We start from the raw sequence: 22,384 nt of genomic DNA on the forward strand, positions 1-22,384 counted from the left end.
GTTCAGACAGAATTTCCTGAAGGCTGATCTTAACAGTACAGACTGAGGCAAAGAAGGCATTCAGTACCTCAGCCTTTTCTGTGTGATTTGTCACCAGGGCCCCTGCACCATTTAGCAGCAGGACCACTTTTTCCCTAGCCTTCTTTTTGCTGCTTATGTATCTGTTGAAGCCTTTCTTGTTGCCTTTCACATCCCTCACGAGACTCAACTCCAGATGCACGTTAGCTCTCCTAACCCCATCCCCGCACACTCAGACAATGTCTCTGTATTACTCCTGGGTCACCTGTCCCTACTTCCACCTCTTGTATACTTCCTTTTTATGGCTGAGTTTAGTCAGGAGCTCTTTGTTCATCCTTGTAGGCTTCCTGACATCTTTGCTAGGTTTCTTGCTTGTTGGGATGGACCATTCTTGAGCTTGGAAGAGGTGATCCTTGAATATCAACCAGATCTGTTAGACACCTCTTCTTTCCAGGGCCAAATCCCATGGGATTCTTCCAAGCAAGTCCTTGAATAGGCTGAATTCTGCTCTCCTGCAGTTCAAAATTGTGATCCTGCTTTTTGCCCTGCCCACTCCTCACAGGATCTTGAACTACGCCATCTCATAGTTGCTGCAGCCAGGGTCAGGTCTGTAGATGGAGGCCTCCATCCCTGCAGCAGGGAGTCTCCCACTACTTGCTGCTTCCTCCTGGTGCTTCTGTGTGGTTGAGGTTCAGCTACCATATAAATTTCCAATATAAATTTTCATTTTGTTTGATTTTTAATGACATATCTTTCATTTTCTTAATTAAGCACAGATGCATAAATATGGAGTATTCAATCCTGATGACAGCAGATGTGAGAATTTGGATTTGTTTCTTTCCTAGTTGGAGAATAATCTATAGCAGAATGTCTAGGTTATTATGAGACAATTTCTTCATGGAATCCAGTGCCAAAATTCGGTTTGACTGCAGTCATATTCTGATGCACAGATAGCAGCTCTGAGGACCTACATGTATGACTGACAACATGAAAATGTGCACTTCCTAACTATGGTGGAAGATCAGCTACTATGTTTGGTAACAAACCTTGTAAAGTGCTGCAGTAGAACTAATTCAAACAAAACTATACTTAACAGATTTTTCCCTCTAGTCTTGTCCCTTTGGCAGGTTAGTCAAATTTCTTTAACCATAGAGACAACTTTAAAATAAGGTTGTGGGGCAGATGCCAGCTGTTGTTAACCCTTGGTATTCGTTAATGCAGTGTAAAAAAGTCTAAGTCATACATGGTAGTGATAAAGAGTAAACCCGTTGTTAACAGCAGCTGATTACATCCTTTCAAGAGATGGTTTAACAGTAATTGTTAATTGTGCATAATCACAAGTCTGAAAATTACCATCCTATTTCATGGAGTTTACACTGTCATCAAACCAACTAGTATACAGGCCTTACTCTATATGCAGTCAGTCTGCAGCAGGGCCAGGACTTGATATCAGATCTCTCCAGTTACAGGTTTGAGCATATATTGTCTTCAATTTAATTATTGTTCATCTGTGACAATACTTCATTCTTTAGCTGTTGAATTCATTTGTAACAGCTTATGAAATCTTAATAAGGAATCATATAATTCATATAAATTTTGTGGCTGAGTAAGAATTTTCTGCAAATCAAACTTTCTTAGTAATAAGCATGTTAGCATTTTTATACCTTTGTACTTATGTTCATTATTCTATTGCTGTCATTTCTGAGAGTTTCACAACATTCTTTAAATATGATTGCGAGCCCTGTGTGAATTATGTGAGTATATTTATCCCCACTCAACAGGTGGCAAACTAAGCCATGAAGATGTTTGAGCTCAGTCTTGCAACTGATTCTTTGCCAAAGTTGTGTCCATTCTGAAAAAGGATTGTAATTTTGTACTTATGTCCCATTAAATACTATACTAGGGTTCAATGAGGACCATATATGCATACATTTTTATTTCCCAAAATTCCTATTCCAAACATGAACATCTTTAATTGTATTTCCTCCCCTCATTCTCAGAAAAAGATTTTCTGTTCTTATGATTTTGCTTTTGGATGCAATTTTGATTCTCCCCTTCTTAATAAAAATTGAGATTTCTGAAGAAAATGGCATGCAAAATTTCAGGCCACAAGGTGATTGTGTTGCAAAGCCATGGGTATGTAAAAAAAATATGGTCAAATGGTTTTAGCTATACAATGCACATTGTATAAGGCATAAGAGTCAGCTGGGATAGAATGTTAAAAAATGATAGTTCAAATATTGAAGACTACCACTGGTCAGAATAGAATATAAGAATATTGGTAAATAGGCCAAACCTAGAACTCATCAAGTGTCGCTTTGTTGAGGTTCATTCAGACCAAATAGAACATTAATTACAAAAAATGTGGTTCTAAAGCAATGGTTTTCCCTGAATCTAGCTTTAGTTATAACACTAAATATTATGGTGCATATATTATTAACATAGAACATAATTTAAATCACAAAGCTCTCCTAAACTTTTCAATCTTTTCTGCTTTAACTCTATAACAAATATCTCTCTGTGACACAGAAATGCAGAAGAGTTTTTAAAAGTCAGGCAATTCATCAGAAGTGTATCTGTTCAATTATAGAGATAATGAAAATCATTCAGTTCTTCAGTTTTCTTCTTCACTGGCATCTATTCCTCAATGGATAAAGGAGCACATCTGAAAAATGGTGAAACTTCGTAATGAAGAATTAGCAGATTTTCTGCTCGCTTAGCTTGAATGTTTATTTGAACTTGGAAATGTAGTGCTAATTGGTTATAAAAATATTCCATTCTCATTGTCACAGTATAAATGACGGTACCATGTTGAAGGAGAGACAAATGGCAGTCCTCACCTTGTCTTTTACAGAAATGGGTGTTTTTGTTTGGTGCGTAGTTAAGACTTGTCCGTGCTGGGAGCACATCCTACATGCGCCTGTATTTAGACAGAGGTATCTGAGTTAGTATAGAGCAGAGGAGATTTTTTTCCCATCAAATTGGGCTATGCATGGATTATTCAGCTGGGCTAATGTGATTTTGAAATAGAGCTGTAATGGCTGGACTTGAATACATCTAAGAGATTGTATTTGCAGCAGGATAACATCCTACAGTGTGGTCTGGTTCATTAGCAGGGAAGCAAGACTCAGATTTTCAGGTATGTACAGATTGAGGCAGTGAAGAGGTGTGTCGTCCTTCCCTCTTCAGAGTCAGCATCTCTTCTGTTACCTGCGTGCTCCAAGTGATGTTTCTGCACCTGTGCAACTTCACCGTTCACCTTCCTCTCCTTCCCCATCAAGTATATAAAAAAGCTGGGTGCTGAGGGTGTTAATTTACCCTAGCACAGAAGAAAACTCCCGCACACTGCTATTTCAAATGTGTATGGAACACAAACAAGATTATCTGTAGTGAAGTGGCTAAAAGTTTCAGGTTTACAATAAAGAGCACTTGATGGAGTCTATAATAAAAATACAAGAAATGTAGAGGTAATTTAGTTTTACAAATGCTATAAAATGGTGAATAGGAGTTTTAAAAATACTTTGAATTACTGTGAGTTAGTTGTATCCTCTGTGTGGTGCTTTTATGTCAGCCTATGGGATAGTTCTTTATATCAGGAAGATCCTAAGGTCATAGGGAGTCGCAGGAATCTCTTTGAGACCTCATCCTTCAAGGATCATTGCAGCTTAGGATAGAAAGAAGTGTGTCCAAAACACCCTTTCAGCATCAGTGATTCCCAGCTGCTGTCGTAGTCCTTTGAGACCACCGGCAGCTGGTGGTGCTGAGAAGCGCCTGCCCTGACCGCTCCAGGAACAGTGGAATTGCAAAAGTGGCTCAGGACAACTGTGCTGCATCCTTCTTCAGCTGCCCCAAAACTGCCTAATCTGAACAAGGGGACTGTGCATCCTCTTTCAAAGTACTGGAAGTATGTACAGTGCCTGATGCTTCTTTTTAGCATCCCCTAAGTTGACACTTCCTGGCCTTGCCTGTTTTCACAGCTTCAAGAACTAATCCAGCTTACTGCTTTAATAAAACATATCCAGCAAAAGGGATCATTTTCAGACTTGCTTGATTATGACGTTACATCTTAGTTATAAGAAAAGTGTATTTGGTGGTTAGGAAAGATAGCACCAAAGATGGCAGGAAAACCCCACAGTTGTATTCATCAGTCAGGGCTGGAGTGTGTTTTGCTTGGTTTCTTCTGAATCCTTTGTATCCTTTTGAATTATAGGCTAAATGCTCCTGAAGCTGCAGAGCTCAAGGTGATTATTAGATAAGTCAAAAAAGTGTCATTCTTCACATACTGAAATGTCTAAAAGCTAATTCTGTTGTACATCACCTGTACTCTGCTATATAAATAAAAATAGCCACTGGCAGCTTATGAATCACAAATCATTCCTATGAAAGTGGGGTCCATAGTCAATAAGGAATCTGGAACACCCAGTCCTGAAAATGTATTGATCATTCTCGATTAATTTTAATTAATTTATTGAATTAATTAATTTTGTTGTGAATGTCACCCTCAGTTGCACATGCACTGCCTGAATTAAAGGCTAGAGAGAGAAACAATGATTTCACAGTAAAAGACCTTTAGCTGTTGAAATTCATTACAGTAGTGTTTGATGGCTCTTCACACCTCTTCCACCTCAGTTGGAGAACACAGTTGTTCTCCTGAGGCCTGCAGAAAAATCACTTCATGCTGCTGAATCCTAGAAATTGTTGAGATGGTCTATTCAGTATAGCTTTATGACTCCTTTTGCCCTTGCAGAACCCTTTTCTATGACACAAGGATTCATTTCTGTTTCTCAGCTAGCAGAGAAAATTCCAGGTAATTTCCAGAGAGAGCATTCCTGCACCCACTATTTTCTAATACTCAGAAAGATATGCAAAGTCACAACGCTTTCTTCTCAGTTTAAGCTTCAGGTGGTAGTCTTGGTATCTCAAACAAGTCTCTAATCAAAGTGCTTTGAACCTCAAGCCATTTTTCAGGGTAAGAATTTTCCTGTATAAATTGCTGTTGCTCTCATAAAAATTCTGAGTGAACAGTTCTCCCATCTACTACAGAGTAGTTCAGACTACTGATCGCTTCAAGAGTCTCCAAGAGAAGTCTTGCTATAGTAACGATCTCTCTGAGGAGAGAGGGAATTACAGTTTATTCCTTCTGTCTTCCTAGTGCTGTCTTGACCCAGCTGTGATGTTGGCATCAACACTAACTCTACCCTCTTACTTAAAAACCTTGTATCTTTCTTCCAGTCCAGAAATCTCCTCTTTCTTGGTATCTCTGTATGATTTGTGATTAGATTGATGGGTCCCTTCTTTGACTTCATGCTCTCTAAACCATCTCAGTGAAAACAGCCTGTAGTGATAATTGCACCCACTTGAAGAGAAGATGCAGGTTCCCATCTATTACATTCCACAAAAATAAAGTGATTTTAGGAACACTTTGTGACAGAGCCTGACATGATATTTGATTTCCATCTAAACCTGCTAATCTACCTATCTGCTTTTTTCCTCAAATCTTACAAAATCTAAGAAGAAAAAAGTGTCCATAGTTCAGCATAACTGGAGGCCTATTTTGAGATTCTTAGCTATGATAAAGCTTGACCTTGAGCCTTTCTTCAAAACAAAAAAATACTCTGAATGAGACCTGAATAAAACCAAAATCCTGGTTTATCAAATAAAAAATATGATCTCTATATAGAACTATGTTATCAGTGAGCTATAGCCCTGTCTCCACTCCCTCTCCAAGTCCTACGAGGTTCACTCACTCAGAGTACATGTTGCATCTGTACATCCTTGAGAGTTGTTCTCATCTCTGAAATATGTGTGGCAGCTGCTTGGATTAGTTTTTATTAATCAGTTTTGGTATTTTGTGGACCTATATCAAATAGACGTCCATTTTGGTAGAGCAGTCTCACAAATGCTGTTTAGACAGATTGTGAGCACTCACTTCGTGTGCATTAAACTACCACTTGCGTGCCGCCAGTGGAAAAATATGTATGGACAGTGCATCCCAAAGTACCAGCTACTAAAAGATGAGTAACATTCCACATGCAGTGTTGAAGTTCTGAGTTTCCTATAAATAAATGTCTTTTCATCATTTTAATCCATGCCTTACTTTTCCCTGGTAAGTCTCTGTCATGCTTTTTTGGAGTTCATGGCTCCAAGGAGGCTGGAAAGAGTGTGCCCTGTTTGATTACTGCTTGCAGCTCCCCACTGGTTAATGGAGTCACCCAGGCTGAGAAATTTAGGTTTTTAAATCACCACTGATTGAGCAGGGCCATGCACTTGTGGCAATGGATTAACTTTGGGGCTGAAGTTACACTGATCCCCAAGCTGCCCAGATAGTTATTGCTGCACATGACGCGGGGATGTCTGATCTGCTTATAAATGAATGAGTTTCTGTATCATCACAGTTTTCAGCCTAGTGTATCAAAATAAATCAAAACTGAAGTAAAATAAATCAGAAAAGATACTGACTGAAATAAAAGTGTACCAGATGAAAACAACCCATGCCTGAGTGGACTGGATATCCCAGACTTTGGGAGGGAACTACCTGTTGAAGTCAGGGGGAAGCAGTATGGGTAGTGACTGCTACAGATACCTCATTGCAAACTGCTGACACACTTGTTAGACATCTAAATTGTATATGCTTAGTTCTGCGGGGAAATCATTGTGCACCCCAAGGTGCACACAAAGCCAATATTTTTTATGCAGAGCTTTTGTGCAACCTTAATTCTAACTTCCCTTTAAGTGTAAGAGAGGAAATAGAAATCTGATTTAAAAGCAAAAGCAAAACCATTTTGTACTCTAAGAAGCATGAATAACAAATTCCAGCTAGCTGTTTACTAAACTAAATCCAACATGGAAACTTCAATAAGTCAGGGAAATAAAATAGCTTTTCCTCTTACAGTGGCAATCAGCCATGATTGTCATCACTGACATGATCAGCTAACACTGGCTTTTGATGCAAACTTGTTATTATTCATCCTTTTGGTATTTACTATAAAAAGATAATAAAATCGCAATGCGAAATTCCTAGTAATAAAAACTGCATGTTTATACTCTTTTTTTTCTCTCCCGTCAATATTGCTAGTTCAGTTCTGAGTTAAGCCTGTAGGGCTGGGAGCTGTTTGATAGTCTGCACCATGTGCTGGTGATTTAGTGTTTGCTGGATACATATATACATCTGAAAGTATTCTGACTTATTGACGGGTGCCCTGGCAAAGGCCAATGCCTGGTAGCCAAAAGATGAGTCCAGGTAAGACACAAATGCTATATGACCTGTGCGTCTAAGAGATGTCTTCTTCACAGCCAGCTTTCTGGCACATAAGCAAAGTGCTTCACTCTGACCTTCTGTGACTCTTCTGTGTTTGGACAAGAGACAAAAAGGATAAATGTGGGGTGCTTCATTTTGCAGACTACCAGAGAAAGAAAGGCTGTGTAGGTCCGTGCTGATAGTCCTGGCCCATGCTTGTGAGAGATGGACTTGAACCAATGATATGTAAGTAGATGGACATTATAAACATGAAAAGAATTGTAATAGGATTAAATGGAAATTTAAAAAAATTATCTAAAGTGTACTACTTCTACTGAGAAACGTAAGTCACAGTGCTCACAGGAAGGGGGAAGGAGAAATGGAGAGAGGCATGCATTTTTTTTAAATTGAGTTTTTAAAAGCATAGAGTTTTTAAAAATAAACAATGAATGAGGCAAAAAATATTTTGCTTCCTCTGACTTTGTGACTAGTAGTGTTACCACTGTTGTCCATCAACTTTCTCTTTTCCTTTAAACTCCCAGCATCTTGTTTTATAATTAAATTGTAAGCTCTTCAGGGCCGAAGCTATATTCAGATATGCAGCAGTAAACACCCTGCAGCAAAAAATGCTTATGCTGATTGGCACCACTGAGCAATATAAACACTATGTAAATAATGAGAAAGTCTGAGAGGTGCTGAGTCCTGGATAAACACTGTTCCTTGCCAGTGGCTTACATTACAGTTAAATGAATCCTAACAGGATACAAAGCCATGTCAGAGCGTTGGCTAAAGACAGCCTGGGTACACTATAGAGCTATGGAAACTCGTGAAGAGCTGAGTGGGCCCCATGAAGTCCTCTGGGAGTAGAGGAGGTCTGGGGAGAAGTTGATCTGAAACTTGGAGCCCAACTTCCCACCCTTTAGGAAAGCGAAAATTCAGTGAACAATCATTTTATGTGACACTCAGGATGGCACGTAGCTCATGGATTAAATTTGTATGTATGAGCTATATCTGAACTCCCATTATAGTCAGGGAAAGCTGGAGAGCTATCCAGGTGACTGGTGTAAGGCTCAGTTCAGTTGTCCACCTCTGCATCTAGCACCATTTGAGATCCCCTGCAAGAGGTCCTAGCATCTGACTGCCACTCTGGAAGGACAAAGGTCTTGTTTAGTATTTGGCAGTTCCATGTAGATGTCCTGGATACCACAGGCAAAGCTGGGACTAGACATCTAGGTTTAGCCAGCTGAACTGTGTTCCCAGAGGTCTACTTTAGGATGAGGACAGATCTGTAGACCCCACTGACTGTAACGGGAACTTGGACATCCAGTCGACATGCAGATATCTACTAGCTGTCTTAATCTGCAAGCTGAATCTTAGTGTCCTAGAAGATGTGCCCTGACATAAGATTTATCTTAGTGTCCTTTAACATAATATTTTAAAACAACTGATTGATGCTAATATTGTAAAAGTGCTTTCACCTACCTCTTTAGAATGCGAGGACTTAAAATGAGACAAAGTTACATTTGAAACTGTAGGCTTCAAATCTGCTCTGTGTGCCCACTCTGGAAAGATGACTAAAGCTGGGGCACATTATGTGGAGGCACCTGAGCGGGCAGTCTAGTCACATCAGTGTGATGCCACACAGGCTGCCAGTTACGTGAGGAGTTACGTGGAGGACAGAGTTAGCTCACATGGAGAACCACTGGCCTTATATTGTGCATTGACTTGTGCAGAAGGCTGTCCGGGGAAAAACTCAGAATTAATCGAAATTGTAATACAGATCTCCAGATCCAGGCTTTTTCTTCCCCCCCCCCCCCTTAATTTTACCTTTTTCTTTGGGTACCTTTTCCTTCTCCTGCCCTAAAACTCCCTTCCTTTCCACTTTCTTTCCTGCTCAACAGAATCACTCCCTGTCTTTCTTTCTATGTCCCTATAAAGTGCTAATCATTTTACAGTCTTTCTACCAACCCTTCACTCCTTTTTGCCCCCCAAACACAGACTTGGCCTGTTCTCAAAGAAGTTTTGAAAGGCAGGCTTTTTGGCTTCGCCTTCCTCAGCTTCCTTGCTGAGGGTGTATTCACATTGTGGGCCACATTACAATATGGTATAGAACCATATATGTCATGTATATACCTAAGCTACTTTAAATGAGTTAGTTCAGCAGAAAACAAGGGCCTACAAATCCCACTGAACCTTGCCCAGCTAATAAAAACAGTCAATTTATATTTTTCAGTGACATTAAAACTTACAATGGCAATGATAATTTCATTATAACGACACTATGCTGTCTGTTAGCTCTCTAAAAGTGTATACTGGGTTGCAGCTGAATTCTGTATTTGATGTCTGTACTGTAATAAAATCTCCAGAATCAGAGTAAGGAACTGAGCAGTTTATACTATACAGCAAATCCAGGACAAGACTGACTCTTGTAAATCTTGGGCTATTGAGGCAGTATAATTTTGTAAAGAGAGTACAACTATATGCAGAAAGGTTACATTTTTCTGTCTTGCTCATTTTAAAAATATGGTGATTATTTGAAACTTTTTCACCACGGTTGCAATACTAAAATAATCCAGAGAGGAGAACATTAGTAGAATAAGTAATCTGCTCATATATTGTTATTGTTGTTTTAGCAGAATATAGATACTCTATCAGAAATAAAACCTGACACTAACACCAAAACACTTGACTGTATATAGATGTAAAGTGAGGAAAAAGATGTTTCCTTCCTAGTATGAGAACTTCTTGCAGAAAGAACTATCTTTTATTTCTATATTTATACAACACAAACACAATGAGCATCTAGTTTCTGACAAGGACACAATAGCAAAGCAAATTAAAAATACAGATAGAAAGCCAAAGTGCAGAGAAAGCTTATGTGCCAAAGATGACACAGGTGTTCTGAGACAAATCTTCTGAGTTTTGATTCGGTACTTTAGCTGATAAAATAGCCATATTCACCTTCATGCATTACATTATAGCTCAAAAATTAGGGTAATGCCTCAAGGTTGCTGTTCATTTTAGGTATGGGAAAACACAGAAAAGAAATAATCCTTTGCCTCCAGGGATTACAGTATGAGACTTAATCAAACTAAGGAAATGAGAAGGATACCGCAGAAGATTTTAACAGCACAGGTGTGTTGCCTAGGTGTTGGAGCAGGACAGATGGACTGATTCTCCCTCTATTCCCAGATGTTCTCAAAGTGAGCAGAAACTCAACACCACTAAGAGGTTTTATCTGAGGCTCAGTACCAGTATGTTTTTTCACCTCATATAAACAAAGAAAAAGAAGGGTTTGTTCTGCTTCACTGGAGCAAAAAACCAACACAATAGACTTCCATTCAGGCACACAAATAGCAACCGTCCTGTGACTTCTCTATTTAAATGGGTATCCATGGTGAGATGTGCATAGCTTTCATTAGATGGCTGCAGAACTGTGCTGTGGTTTACACTGCAGACAGGAAGGAAAAGAAGGCTGAAAATTCCCCCTTACAATGAATGAAGGAATGAATGAATAAATGCAGTAAGGTATCAAGCCTCCATTGCATCATATTGCAGAAAATGATGCCTATGTTCTCCATCTCTCCTTTATTATCCCTCCAATCTGCTTTTCCAGGCCCACTCAAATTAAATGGTAGTCTGTGCTTGAAGGCACAACCCTGACAAACAGATGGTACATAAATAGGTGTAAAAACTGCAACATTACAAGTGGCTTCCTCCGCAGGCTGCATTTCTTGCTTGCTTGCTTCTTTCTTTGTTAGCAGCTGGGATTAGTAGTTTGCTCTGTGATATACGTGGGCCTGCTCCATGTTCTTGCCTCACTCAAGCACAGAGAAATGACCTGGTGCTATAGGTACCGACTACGGATGTCTGCTGTGCAAGTGGCCTCTAGTGGCAAAATAAATAGAAACGGAGGGACAAGACTGGCAGACTTGTTAAACTGCCTGTTCTCTGGGAAGAGTGGCAGCCCTGCCTAAAATTTATGATACTGTTGGCTATGCTGTCAAGGCTCTTTATATTAGGATTAAGTGAGATACAGATGAGAATCAGCTAGAGAAGTCTGAGTTAGTGAATAATGGCTTCCTGGTGTTGGAATAATGATTGTAATTGTTCACAACAAAGAGTTCACTGTTCTGCTTTAAAAAATTGTGCACGAAAACCCAAAATAGCCTGAGACTGGCTTAAGAAGCGTGAAATGCAAAACTATCACTTTTGGATTGTTATTTATATTCTGCATTAGAAATACTAAGGGTTCACACTTCTAAGATTTTATCCATACGTATATCAGCCAGGAACATTTTAAAATGTCATATTCTGGTAGTAAGTTCAATGTAGCTATTGGAACTTAAAAACTTCTCTTTGTAGATCATTGTATTCACCATAAAATTATTAGCATTGCCAATGCTGGATACAAGTTGCAAGATACTGATAAACCAGTGATAATGCATTGAACTTTAATTTCATTGAAACTAATAGAAAAGCTGCTCCTGACTTCAAGTGAGACCAAGATCTGACCTTCATATTTTTAATTTTAACTTAAGTGCTAAAAATTAAACATACTAATAAAAATGGATGCTCACTTTGTTGTTATCAAGGCAAAACTCCAAAAGATGTTGTATATTCCTTTTACCATTCTTTTTTTTAATATTGCTTCCATGTGAAGAATGAAAGTGGACTGATCAGTAAATATTTTGTCTCTTCAAACCAAGGCAGGAGTTAGGTGCTAAACCCAGCTGTTAACGATACAGCAGCTATTGCAATGTGAAAACAGAGTTAAAATGAAGTAATTTTAAAAGTGTTTTCCTGTGGAATCCAGCCAGCTTTCGAAATCAGACTTTAACTGTCTTCACAAAGCCATCCAAATGTTACAAAATCTGGAAACGCTGCTAAGGGATCCTGCCAATCCCCCCATGCAGCACGGTCCTCCCGCAGAGTTTCTCTGCTCGACTGTCTGGCCATGTCAGGGCGGACGCTCGTGGCGTGCTCTGGTTCTCCCCTTCTCATCGGAAAAGCATCAGTAAAGGCGCCCCTGCTGCTGCCTTTGGGCCAGTGACCTGAAGATGTGCTCAGCACAGTTTCCACTGAAAGGCTGCCCCTATATTTGTAAGGCAAGTTGGGAAAAAGGCAGGATTCAGCAGTGCTGGGAACAAGGATGCGATAGGAAGGGCAGAACCAGGTGTCTGGGATTCTCAGAGAGACGGAAGAGGAAGAAGCATGGCCAGGCTTATTAGGAGGTGGAGGCGAAATAAGCTGGCCTTGGTGGATGTTTGTGCGGTCCTGAGGGCAGGACGTGGGTGTTCGCATGCACAAAGGCAAAACAAAGCATGAGGAAAGTGCCCAAGCAGTTTGCACTCGGGAGGCACAATCAGTGGCCTGGCTGGTTTTGATCTGTGCTAGGGAGGCAGATGCCTGTGGAGTTAGAAGCAAACTGCTGTGGTTTCCAAATGCTTATATTTAGCATTCTAGCAAGTTGGAGCAGATGGCAGGTCTGACTGTCCTGGGCCCCATTTCTGGGCAGCCATGAGGAATCCTTCAGGCCTCTTCGAACAGCGGTGCAGATATGCCTGCTTAAGGAATGGCATCCTGGGATTTTCTGCCTCCTCTCGCTGTCTCCATCTAGGTTTTATACCACTCTTATTCAGCACTTTGGAATGGCTGCCCAGCCACCGCAGTGCGGCTGGGGACACCCGGCTGGGCCTCGGGGGGCTAGCTCACATACCCCAACCAGTCTGCCGACAGTGGTAGTGTGGATCTGTCTCCACATCAGCTAAATTATTCTGCTTCTCAGGTGAAGACATGTGAGAGCAGACATATCTGGACTATTTGAATGCCTTCCAAAAACCAAATCATCCGTAAACACTGCCGAAGTGAATTCAGCATGCTCAAAAGTAGGGCAGAGCTGATTTCCCATCATCGTGCATCCCTAGAAGCTGGGTAGTGGGAGTTTCGGAACAGCCATGGCCACAGGTTGGTGGCATCTCCTACCCAAAGGTCACCACCAAATACACACACCTTCGCAGAGTGAATGAGTGGCTGAAGCACGCAGCACCAGTTTTACAGCACCTTACGCAAGCCAGAATAAGCTCTTTTCTTCCCTTTGCACTTTGAGAGGAACTGCACAAAGCAGGCAGAACTGGGGTCAGGTTCGACCTTATGCAAGTAGCTTACAGAGAAGCCTATAGTTTTTTAAAGGGATTTCTAAACTTTGCTCATTAACTTGTAGCAAATCTCAGTGTACAACAAAAAAGCTACTCTTACGCAAGTATCGTTTCCCAAATGAAGCTTTCTAGATTCTCCAGCTACTGCTAAAGTATCTGTATGATGAACTTAGCATTTATGTCTTTTGTGGTGAGTGGTATCTGTGCCTCTGGAGAGAACCAGAGCAGGAACTGTCCATCATACCAGGTGTGTGGCAAATAAGCCATATACTTAGCTTTTGTACAGGTATCAGATTCACCATGTGAAAACAAATAAAGAAAAGAGGGAAAAGGAAAGAAGTACCTGGTAGAAAAAATGAAAAAGAGGCTGGAACTAGTCCTGGTCAATCGTCCGTTCTACTAAGCTATCTGCTGGGTAACCGGAACTGGTAAGTTAAGAGAGGGCATTGCTACGTGAGGACACTCAGTCATTGTGGGGCCTACTCACAATGTGAGGCTTCAGCAATGTTCTTACTTATTCACCAGTAAAACTGATTCTGAAAGTAGCAAGAGATGCAAAGCAACTCGTAAGCAGAAGGCTGTCATCAGCTCTAGACAAAGCACAGCGAAGGAAATAAGGAGAAGTGGAAGTGACATATCAAAAGCTGATATGTAGAAAATTAATTTCAGATTGAAACCACCACTCTACCAGCATGAAGTCAAAGAACTTCTCTGAGGACAGAAGCAATATGTTCCGAAGTCCAAATTTCAGCAGTGCACTTCAACATGAGCTGCAAATGCCTCAGGGAACTGGCAGGCAGATCAGCAAATAATGAATTACAGTAGTGAAGTCAGGATGTAATAAAAGCCTCAGTACCCCTTTGAGATAACATTTGCTTTTACCTGGAGAGGTTCCTGAGAGGGTTCGGGGAGCTTTAAAGAAAGCACTAGCTCCAAAATTGCAAACCTCAGAAACAGGAAGAAAATAATTGCTTCCCGAAGAAACACATAGGTAAGAAGATGCCTCTGGAGAGGTCAAGTCAGTAACAACCATGTCTTTAGTCATCACTGAAGTCCTGAAATCAGAAAGGCAGTCATGCAAGATGAAAAGAATTGCTCTAAGGGCTGACATATTTTTTTCTCTGTATATCAGAGATGGGGCCAAGCCATGAAGTACAGCTCTGACTTGATCTCCAAATCCAAACTTCACAAAAGATTGGATTTGGGATTTCTGGGCTAGGGAAATCCCTCTGAACCTCTGAGAGTCTGGGAATGTTCAGTTCCATGTTTTTGGCTCTGGTTTTGTTCCACTTCATCTATATTGACGTATAAAATCCTGTTCAGAACTGAACCAGCAGAGAACTTAGGGCATGTGTATCTTGTGCAGTCATGCGCTAGCTCTATTTGTGCTCTGACGAGGTGGGACATCGGTCAGCTCCAGCCCAAAGCCATTTAGTTGCATTAGTGTGCCTGTGCTCATCCTACTTTTCTGTTGAACTCAGTAGCACTGCACGGTTGCTGCTGTTGCAGCTATATGACCGTGCACCTTTTATGATAGAGAAACCAATAATACCAAATGCTGGTAAGCCTTTGGGGTTGGGTGCGTAGGTGGTAATCTGTCTTCCCTCAGTAAACCCTCCACTCATCAACTAATCTCATCTTGCTGGGACACACAATCTATTCCTTGGGGACGTTGTCACTGGAAGCTATAGCCCAGAATGTCACCGGGGACAGGAGGAACCACTTTCCTTCTGACACCCTCCATTCCCTTGTGTAGGGACTCTAATCCATCAATCATCCCAACCCCGATCCATGCTGGGATCCTCTGATTCCTCCTCTGTACTAAAGAAAGGGAGGAATGCTGCTGGTAAGGAAGCAGGAAGGGTTGGAGGGATAGACAGTGCCTGTCCCAAGCAGGAGAGTGAAAGGGAGGAACTGGGCCATCAAGGTGGCTCAGGGCAGGGCCAGGCTGGGCCACACCGAGCACTGCAGTGTAAGGCATATTATCGGTATTACACGTAGTACTACTAGTACTACAGGTAGTGTTAGTGCCTAATAACTGGTACTATTTGGTACCATGTCCTTTTAGTGTCACAGCCCTGTGGGATATCACCTGTGACTTCTACAAGACCTCTGACAGGCAGACAGGTTGTGTTCCTCCCACACTGTGCGGGCACAGCCTGCCTCTGAGTGTGTAGACAGCAGCTCCTTATCTTGTGTCTCTCTGACATGACTGCAACACACCAAAACATCCTTTTATGATTCATCCTTAGTTACTACTCTTAAAAAAACCTGTGGCACCGGCAGATGGTGGAATGTTAAAAGCCCTGGCATTGTACTGCTGTAAGAGGACCCCTGTGAGTCCTGACTGAGGTTTCAGCAAGTAGAGAGGTGAAAGCTGCTATAGCCAATATACAGCTGAAAGTATGTAAAGAATACTGGAGGAAGGGCGTGTGTGGAAAAAAAAAGAAAGGAAGAGGGAAAGATTGTTGCTAGGAAGGTCAAGATATCTGGGTAAGAAACACCGACATTGAAGTGGATTTGTCTGGAATATCCTCCTCATCAATTTCTTCGTTTTGGAGAAGGGCAATAAACCTCTCTTCTAGGTGAATTTTAACTTTGCTGGGTAAAGATTTCCTGTCTTTTTGATAAATTCAGTCAAAAATGTCTATGAACATTCAGCAGTGCAAATCCTGTGTGTTTATAGATTCTTTACAGTTCATTCTCACCATGTGCAGTTTCAGACCAATAGGAAGGGACTCTCATACTTTCTCTCCTACCCGTAGGTGTATGCAGACTATTTATATTCTTAGATAACCAGCTGTAGTGTCCAGGGATTTCAGCCAGAAGTCAGGCTCCCATTATAAAAGAAGGTGAGGATATTTTCCTCACAAACTAGTTCCTGCCCCAAAGAACTTCTCTGAGACAAAAAAAACCGCGGGCAGGAAAGATGCCCTTGATGATGGGATGGGAAGAGATCATGACAGGGTAGTAGGAGACAGCGGTAAGACCCTTATAATTAGTGTAATGAGCATCAATCAGCTGTCTAATCCTTGTCAAGTATGTTTATAGGCATTACAGCACAGTTGGATTGTAAAGAGAAATTATAGGGATATTAAGTAGAGACTACTTTCAGGAAAAGCTGTTTCCAGTCATGAATGCAGGCTTACAGGAGAGCGCTTGAAATGAAATGTAGAGTAATGTCAATAAATTGGGATATACCCAACCTCTTGCTATCTGATTATTAATGAGTGCTGTGGTGTCCCCCCTAATGCCCACCTAATGCCTTAATGAGGCCCTGAGTCCTGTGTACAGATTCAGAATACTAATCCCTGTTTACACCTTTTTACGTGCAATACAAGACTGAGCCAAAATTAAACTCTAGTCTTTCTAACTCTAGAAACTATATACTGGATCAATTTTTTCGAGAGAGCAGAATTTTAGCCAGTGAGATTACCTGCCATCTACAATCAAACCTTTTTTTTAACCCACGTCCTCCCTGAGACGTTCTGGAAAGATCCTTCATTCCAAACTTCTCCCAAGGGTTTCTAAAATACTGCCGCAGAGACGTATCTCAAGCACCCATCTCTGCTTTTACGTTCACTGCCACTACATAGTGAGCTAGATTTTGGGGAGCTGGTTTTCAAACTGTGGTAGCTGCATGTCCACTCACAATTTTTCATGGGTGCAGTCCTCTTCCAACAAGAACTTGAACACTCATGCACAAAGTCCAACGGGTTGAAACGTGCACTGAGCCAGCCTGGAGCTTGTGAGCTGAACTGAAGCTGTTCAGCTCTGTGTCAGATGCTGTATATTGCAGCAGGCCAAAGAAACAAAGTGCTTATGGAAGTTTTCTCTCTGCTGCTGCTGAGCTAACTGTAATAAAACTATGAAGAAGCAAACTCGCAGACCATAAAAATTTGAAAATCACGTTATATATAACTGAAAGGTCATTTCCTTATGCTTAGGATAAAGAGCACAGACCTTCTATGGCTAAGCCTTGGGAGCTATGGTAACTTGTGAATTTTTAATCTGCCTGTTTCCAGGATGAGTGCATCAGTTAATTTATTCTATATGTAACATGAAAATGTAGAAGTGATGCAGCATGAAGCTATGCAAAAAGAGCCACAAAACTGTATCATATATATTAATTGTTATCGACCAATATATCATGTTACATATGAATATACTTTGTGCTAATATTAAATATTGTTCTCTAAGATACAGAAAATGTATGCAAAACTAAAATCTACGTTTCAATAGATTTATTGTGTCCTTAATAGCCTGGAAGTCAGATAATCAATATACCTGGAATAATTTCAGCTACCAGGGCCAATAAAAGCTGTTCTGTGTAGAGGTGGTTACAGAACCATGGCTCTGATCATTTCTATGTCTGTGAATGGGACAAAAGGAAGATGAGAAAACATTCTCAGCATTACTTTTTTGGAATCACAGGAATACTTTTTTGAAGTCACAGTGACTTTTCTATTATTGTAATATTCACTCTCAGGGCTTTTATATACCTAATTCCTTTTTTCCTGTACATGCAATCAAATACCTGGTCTGACTGAAATGGGAAAAATCAATTCAGTAACATGTCTAAATAGTTAAAAATGTCGTGCTGCAATTTACAAGGTCACTGTCACAAATACGTTGCTAGGTGACTGCAGATGTTATCAGCCACTAAAATCCATGCCTTTTCCAGATGTAGTCATCAAATAATTTTCAGCTGAGTGATTCTGTGTTACAGTAAAGTTGAATGCCTATTTAAAGGCCTAAGTACATAAAAATATACATGCTAATTTGACTTGTGTTAAAAAGTGTTATGTTTCATGAAGGTAGAGATAATGCATCCATATCTGGGGTAATCTGACCAGGGGTTTCTTGAGATACAGTTCCCTAGGAATTAGTTTTATATTATCTTCTTGAAGTTTTCAGCTTCTTCTGTTCATACCTAATACTCAAATTCTGCATTTAATTATTCTACAGCTGATTCCTGTTGCTTGGCATTTATATCAGCTAGTGATAACGCTCACTAACCCTTTTGGAAGGCCATATTTCAAAAGTTAGTGAGCCTTGAGTTTGAAACTTCAAGCTGACGTGATATCCAGTCACAAAATGACATGAACTTCCGGGCAATTTTAGATGTCATTCTGGAAAATGATTTTATCATTCAAAGGTAGAGTGGTTCAGCCTGCAGATCGAGACACCTAAACGCAGGTATCTGCAGGTGAGCCAGCTTTCTGAGCTCCTGCTCCTGTCAGTGGCGATGTTGTCATTGTCACCGGTGGCGCCTGGAGAGCTATTTGGCTGAGCAGATGTAGACATCTACATCAGGCTGAACTGAACAGCTCCCAAACTCCTTGAACATATTGGCTGGATTGCCATTGATTGTAGCAGGAATTTAGATCCTCAGCTCACATGTACACGCGTATATTGAACTGTTTTAATCTGCAAGCTGACTCCCCACCCCAAGTAATAGATGCAATAATCAGATACAATCATTTACATTTTACTGGGTACAGTCATTTTTTAGACATGATGTCAGACCCGACAATCTAATGATTGATTGCAACCTCAGTATCTGTGAATGTACAATAAGTAGATACAAAGTAGGGTTCACAGAACGTGCCACTGCTTGCATTTTTTCCCAAAGCTTTGAACTGTAACATTTGTCTGTTCTCCCTGGTTCAATGTACATGTCTTGAATGATGAAGAGATTATTTGGAGTGGTATGGCAGGGACTTTCAAGGTCACACTTTTCAGCTCTGATCATACTGGATCAGAGGTAACTAGGTGTGCACAGGTTTAAGGGAAAATGGGACAAATTCATAAAGAGTAATCTGTTAGTATTAGATACAAAAATACTACCTCTGGCTTGGGAAGTTCCCAAGCTACCAGTCGTGGGAAGCTGGGAGTTTATTGTGGGAAAATATCACTATTTATTTGTTGTATTCTCCAAACTTTTCCCTAGGCAGCCACTTTTGGCCACATACCAGAGACAAAATACTGAACTAGATGAATCTTGGCCTGACCTGTACTCCTATGTTCTTAGGCCTCTGCAGCACTGATTGTTATAGGCTGTGACAGGATAGGGGACATGGGAATTTTCAGCAGTGTAGGGGAGTCCATACTGTTGGTCTCCAGGGGGTAGTGATAGGTAGGGAAAGGAAATATCACAGAAAAAATCTTCAATCTTTATGGCAAAGGTGAAGGGAGGGCAGCAGTTTGAGGCTTATGGATACTGTATGTTCACTGTTTAAACACAGCTTAGATGCCATATTTGCTATGTCTAAGCTAACTCTGTTTTTTACCATGTCAGACAGGTTTAGACAATATGTAATGCCCATGTCCTCTGTTTTGAGAGAGCTGTGTAGCATTATACAGACTGACTGCCAGATGGTATGTTATTATGCCACTGCTCCAGGAAAAAATCAAATTGTAGGAGAATCATTGCTCTTCCTTTCTTAGTTTCAGTAGCATCAGGTAATATAACAAGAGACAGTGGCTATGAACTATGGCTTGGGATGTTCAGATTGCACCAGATGTCCTCCAGAGGTCCCTTCCAACCAACATTTCTAGATTTTATAGAGGACCTATGCCCTTTGAAGCAGTAACTCAAGGCAGGGCACTCCAGGGCATCTCAGATGGCACTACACATTCATGTGAAGGCAACTCAATCATGCCCTGTAGTCAACACAGTTAATGGAGAATGATGCAGCTGATCAGTTACTAGACAAACTAGCTGCTCAGCAACAGCACAGAAGTATATGAGATAACCTCGCGTGTCTAACCTACCCTTCAGACATCACTCCAGAAGGGCAAGTATCTATCATAGGTTTTGTGTCATATCTGTGTGAATATCTCAGGTACCCTATGTTGTCTCAAATGGCACACCTATGTTTAGACAACTGAATCAAGCCATGGATGTCTCCTAGGGTGAGCTGAAGGGATTCTGCTTTTCCAACTGCAGCAGGTTTCAAGATGTATCGAGTGGCTTGTCCACCTTAAATAACTGTTCTCCCTGAGGCTGTGGTTGGTACATTTAGCTTGCAGGATCCTAGCACCAAATCAAAAAAATGCATACAAGCTGTTCTGCACTAATGTTCATCTGGGATAAAATCCTATAGTCACATCTGTTTTTTCCAAAAAATGTGGTTGCCTAACGAGGGCCACAGATCAGAGTCATGTTCACTGTAGCTCATTTACCCATTGTTTGGGTTTACCTAGTTCTTTTTATTGTCATCCAAACTGCAGCTGGATGGAGGTACTGGGCCTACTGGTTTTATGGGCAAAAGCCACTCTATAGCAGTGCCCCCAGGTGCAGTGCATGTAGTGTCACAGCCTGTCCTGTTTCCATACTGACATTTTAGCACAGGCACCAAAGGAACCTGGTGAACAGCTGAAATCCAGACTCTGGAAAGCATCTATAAGAATGGCAAGCATGGTAGTGTATGCTGTAGTGCTGGTAAGTCTGCAGACAGTCTGTCTGTCCTGGTAAGAGTTAGCGGCATCCCGGGCTGGGATGTCTTCATCCTTCCAGAGTGTAACAGATACTCGATGGCTGAACAGCTGGATCCCTTGAGGGTATCACTGCTGGTAAGAAAGAGGGAATATCCAATGTTGATAACTGAACCAATGTCCCAGATAAAGCCACTAAGAAGAAAGAATAGATTCCCAAGAGCCTCAATCTCTTCCATCTGAGGAATTCAGGCCACTTGAGGAATACTGCTTTACTGAGCATTTTCTGATTTCGTTTTTGTACTTACGTGTTTCTCCTCTGAAATTCTAAGCTTTTACTGGGCACACAGCCATGTCTCAGGCACTTTGCTAACAGGATATATTAGTATAACCACTCATACAATAACCAGTCTCAGCTGACAAACCTGTGCTTCATGGCCTGCTCCACCTTGCTGGCTTTGTTTGGTGAAACACCACATAAAATTCTATGCTAAAAAAAAATAAAAAGTGGTCCCTAAAAAGGTGGTATTTGAAAACCCAGCCATTTCAGGGATTTGCTTTTGAGCAGCACAAACAGTAGCATTGGCATAATTAAGGGGAGCAGAAGGTGGGGATAAGCATGACTGGAAAACAGGAACGGGAAGCTGAAGTCAGACTGGCCACTGGTGGAACCAGCCGTGGCATGGAACCACTGACTATGAATCCACCACGAACGTCATCTCTGACCAAATGACTCTCTTTCCTTTGTCTGCCTCCAGTTCTACTCTTCATGGGGTGGATGAAGACTATGGGTCATAAATGAGGTATGCTACCACGCAAGGCAAATATTTTTACCTTAGCTCTGTCTAATTATTCCTTTACAATACTTTCAGGTAAAACCATAGCCCACATGTGGATTAAACTGATTTTAAAATCTCTCTCTTAAATCTGAAAAAGTAGAATTTTGCCCTGGTCTTTGAGCAAAACTTCCAAAAGGAGCATCCGACAACAGAAAATGGAAGGGCTAGATGTGCACCACACACTCCGAAAGCAGAGGGGGATGAGGGGCGAACCTCAGTGCACAGCTGCAGCCACAGCAGTATGCTCCAAAGAGCCACCCAGTCCCTGGGCTAACAAACTACCTAGAAACCCTGCTGCTAGCAGACTCCAAACTTAACTGTGCTGGTCCCTTCAACTTGTTTTTTGCCACCTCGGTTGGCAGATGGATGTTACCTATTTGATGGGAACAATGCTAGGACTCATATGAATATTCCCCTTTACTTTGCTGATTTTTATTAGTGTCAGTTTAACCAGGTTCTATACTGTGAAAAAATGTGAAACACTGGTGGGACTCTTCTGTCTCTATTAACAATTTTGGACATGTAATAACAACAAAGATTGCTATAGTTTTGCTTAGAAGCAGAGGTTAAATAAGGTTATTTAGGAAAAAGTTTTATTATTTTAAAGTGCAACTTCATTACATGAAAACATCATGAACTAACATTTATTTTAAAAAAGCATATATGTGTTTTAAGACTGCTTTTTAACTTTT

The sequence above is a fragment of the Dromaius novaehollandiae genome, chromosome 2 (genome assembly GCF_036370855.1).
Source record: "Dromaius novaehollandiae isolate bDroNov1 chromosome 2, bDroNov1.hap1, whole genome shotgun sequence".
NCBI lineage: Eukaryota > Metazoa > Chordata > Aves > Casuariiformes > Dromaiidae > Dromaius > Dromaius novaehollandiae.